General features: G+C 50.5%; 1 pseudogene; it reads left to right on the forward strand.

The window, feature by feature from the left end:
• Positions 1 to 566: 566 nt before the first annotated feature.
• LOC132413900 (large ribosomal subunit protein uL24-like) lies at positions 567 to 1037 on the forward strand (annotated as a pseudogene).
• The last annotated feature ends 3422 nt before the right edge of the window (positions 1038 to 4459 follow it).

Consider the following 4459-nt stretch of genomic DNA (forward strand, 5'->3'; position numbering starts at 1 on the left):
AGGGCTGGGGCCCAGCAGAGGGCTTGGGTTCCAGCCGCGTGGGAGGGAACATGACAGTGGCCTTTCTCAGGGGAACAAAGTATGGTGCCAGGCAGTGGGAGCTCAGGAATCAGATATTCAGAGGAGTGTTGGCCCCTGGACAAGCTGGGGAACCCCCACCCCCATCCAACAGGAAGTTGAGAACGATGCAGCACCTCACATGGGGAGAGGTGGAGCCTGATCAGGACACCCACCAAACACCCTGACTGCTGGTGTCCACACCACCTTCACTAAGCACCTACCACGTGCCAGACAAAAGCCAGGTGCTCTACATGTGCTAGCTCTTATCGTCACTACAACCTTGGAGACGGATATAATTATTCCCATTTTACAGATGAGGAAAATGAGGCTCCAGGGAAATTAAGCTACTTGTCCAAGGTTAGCTGGCTTGCAAGTGGCAGAGCCAGGATTCAAACCCAGGTCGTGCTCTTTGCTCTGTGTTGCTGTGTCCTAACGAAATGTAGTAAATATGGTAAGAAATGTGTACCAGCCCTTTTGTGGCCATCGCTGAAGAGCCGGAGGCCAAAATGAAGTTCATTCCCTTTGTGACTTCTGACTGAAGCAAGAACCGGAAAAGGCATTTCAATGTGCCTTCCCACATTCGCAGGAAGATTATGTCTTCCCCTCTTTCTAAAGAGCTGAAACGGAAGTACCGTGTCGGATCCATGCCCATCTGAAAGTATGATGAAGTTCCAGTTGTATGAGGGCACTACAAAGGGCAGCAAATTGGCAAAGTAGTCCAGGTTTACAGGAAGAAATATGTCACCTACATTGAACGAGTGCAGCGGGAGAAGGCTAATGGCTGTCCATGTGGGCATTCACCCCAGCAAGGTGGTCATCACCAGACTAAAGCTGGACAAAGACCACACAAAGATCCTCGAAGGTAAAGCCGATCTCGCCAGGTAGGAGAGGAAGAGGGCAGATATGAGGGAGAAACAATTGGGAAGATCAGGAATAAAGTATTCTTATATACAACTTTCATTAAAAACTTAAAATGAAAAAAAAAGTGGGAACCAAAGAAAATACAATTCACATAACGCTCTTAATGATCCATATATGGATCAAACTATGTCTTCAAGATGGACTTCCTCGGGCTTCCCTGGTGGCGCAGTGGTTATGAATCCGCCTGCCAAGGCAGGGGACACGGGTTCGAGCCCTGGTCCAGGAAGATCCCACGTGCCACGGAGCAACTAAGCTCGTGAGCCACAACTACTGAGCCCATGAGCCACGACTGCTGAGCCCATGCGCCTAGAGCCCCTGCTCCGCAGCAAGAGAAGCCACCGCAATGAGAAGCCTGCGCACCACAGCGAAGAGTAGCCCCCACTCGCCACAACTAGAGAAAGCCCGTGCGCAGCAACAAAGACCCAACGCAGCCAAAAGTAAATAAATAAAAAAATTTAAAAAAAAGATGGACTTCCTTCCTCCAGCCTTGACACGAACAATGATGGCGGCCTCTGTTGCTAGTGGCCAGAGAGTGGCACTGCAGACTCTGGAGGATCCCAGTGCTCTCAGAAGTCAAGGCTTTGCTTTGGTTTTGGAAAGACCTTATAAAAATTTGAGAATGTGGAGGTGGGGGTTGTGTGTGTGTGTGTGTTGGGGAGGGATTCCCAGAATTGGGACCAGAGTGAGCAGTGAATGGACTTGACTACTTTGGGGCTTGAGGTCCCTCCCAATCCAAGGGTCACCCCAGAAAATCCGGGGCCAAGCAGATGGCCTTAAATACTTTGAAATGAAGAAGAGTAGCCAAGACATAAGGAGGAATCATCAGAAGCTCCTAAGCCATCTCTCTGGTTCTCTGAGACACTCACAGCGGGTAGTTATCCACGGTGTGACCTCTGAGCTCCACCAGAATCCAGGGATGCAAGCAGAGGTTCAGTGACCTCCAAAAGCTAAGCCTGTGGGCTCCAGCCAGATGGGGCACCTCGCACCCCCCCACGGGAGACTCTGCTCTAGGGGAGCAGGGGCAGGAGCGGGGCAGGAGGTCCAGGCTCCTCTCAGCCACAGTTTGCTCTTCCTGCAGCCCCCGAGCTCCAGTGGCATGAGAACGAGAAACAGAGCTGTGTGCTGCTGGTACAGGGACTTTGTGTCAGGTCCCTGGGAAAAGAAGATGGGCCTCAGTGTAGCAGGGTGATCTGTCATCATTTTCTGGGAGCTAATTATACGCCAGAAACCAGAACTTCACCAATTTTGGACTCTCCTCCGAGGACAGCAGACAGCTGACAAAGGCTGCTTTCAGTTTAACTTTGGGCAAATGGTCCAACATGCTGTGACCTAGATTTCTCAGCTGTAAAATAAGATGAAACAACTTGTCTGAAACTGGGCCACAACAACATCGTGCAAGGTGCTGTATGAGCCAGGGCTGCGGAATCATGGCGTCTCAGAAGCGCGACAAGGTCATCTGGTTCATCCCCTACCTTCGCACAGGCACGTGCTTACGGAGTCTGCACAGAGGAGGGGCTGTTCTCATTTTATCATCCTTCTGAGCAGATTTCACACCGTTGTCAGGCAATTTTGATAGTTGACAGCTTGTTAAGAAATCCCCCCCTTGTTGTCCTAATTCCCACGTCTTGCATCCCCTGCACCACCCCTTCCATCGTCCTTGGCATCCCTGGTACTCGCTGTGCTGACGATGACCCTCCCGTTGCTGCCCGAGGTAAGGGCCATGCCTCTGAGGCAAAAGTCAACATCTCTGGAGAAAAGAGACACTCTGAAGATCTCCGCCAGGAAAGAAGAACATGGAGGGACAGGAGGCAATCCTTCAGGACCAACACGAGCTTAGAGGACGCCCATGGGGTAGGGGTTATAAAAGGCTTCTGTCTCACGGAGGGAGTGCAGGAGCTGGACCAACAGTTGTCCATGGGAAGGACCTCAGGACGAACATGTGACAGCTGTGTGCATAACTGTTGGTTGCACATGGCTGAATGTGCTTTCTTGTCCCCTTGGCTACACTCCAGATCCCCCCAGGATAAGCATTGCCTCCACCCTTCCCTCGGGAGGGAACTTTGATGGAAATTTTCAGCGGTACCGGATCGTAGCATTTGCTTTGTGAGAATATTTGCTGTTGTCCCTATTCATCTTGCGGGCCAGATGTTTCCTGGTCCTTCTCTGATTGCTTCATTCATTCCACAGACATTTTGGAGCACCTACCATGTGCTACGTGTGGAGGACTAGCTGTGAGCACCATATGCCTGGTGCCTGTCCTCAGGGAGTGTCCGGTCTACAGAGCGGGGCTCTCCTGTTCATGAGTCTGGGCTCCTGCCTTCCCCTTGATGTCCCCATCGCAGGCTCTGCCCGGACACCAGCCTGCTGCCCAGGTGGCACCCCTCCCGGGCTGTCTCCCTGTTGTGTACCAGCAGTACCTTCTTTTTATATTATTATTATTTTTTTAACATCTTTAGTGGAGTATAATTGCTTTACAACGGTGTGTTAGTTTCTGCTGTATAACAAACTGAATCGGCTATACGTATACATGTATCCCCATATCCCCTCCCTCTTGCGTCTCCCTCCCACCCACCCTCCCTATCCCACCCCTCTAGGTAGACACAAAGCACCAAGCTGATCTCCCTGTGCTATGCAACTGTTTCCCACTAGCTGTTTTACATTTGGTAGTGTATATATGTCCATGCCACTCTCTCACTTCGTCCCAGCTTACCCTTCCCCCTCCCCGTGTCCTCAAATCCATTCTCTACGTATGCGTCTTTATTCCTGTCCTGCCCCTAGGTTCTTCAGAACCTTTTTTTTTTTTTTTTTAGATTCTGTATATATGTGTTAGTATACGGTGTTTTTCTCTTTCTGACTTACTTCACTCTGTATGACAGACTCTAGGTCCATCCACCTCCCTACAAACGATGCAATTTCGTTTCTTTTTATGGCTGAGTAATATTCCATTGTATATATGTGCCACATCTTCTTTATCCATTCATCTGTCGATGGACACTTAGGTTGCTTCCATGCCCTGGCTACTGTAAATGGCCACCAGCACCTTCTCAATGTGTGTGTGCTCTCTGAAGGAGGCCTCCCAGCCAGACCATCCTGTGCTCTGCCTAGGAGGTGATGTTAGGAAGGTACGTGGTCCAGGGGGTTCCAGAGGGGTCAGTGGCGCTGTGTGGATGCTGGGCTACTTCTGAGCCGGGGATCGCTCATTTCAAGACTGTACTGTTTCAGAACAGTCATAACTGACAAGGAAAGTCCACTAGGCTGCTATTAAAGGAGCCAGATGCTCACTCACATGTCCTCAACAATGAGTCACAGTTCATCCCCAGACTTAACGACATAACAAAGCTTGATGAAGCCCCTGGTACCGGAACATGAGTGATAAGTTAAGGGGCCTTGGTAATAGGACGGGCCGTTCTGGCACAGGACCAAGCCCTCACCAGCCAGTTTCAAGCCACCAGTGTGGAGAGATCACAAGCATCTTGCT

This window comes from Delphinus delphis, chromosome 18 (genome assembly GCF_949987515.2).
Source record: "Delphinus delphis chromosome 18, mDelDel1.2, whole genome shotgun sequence".
In the NCBI taxonomy this organism is placed as follows: Eukaryota; Metazoa; Chordata; class Mammalia; order Artiodactyla; family Delphinidae; genus Delphinus; species Delphinus delphis.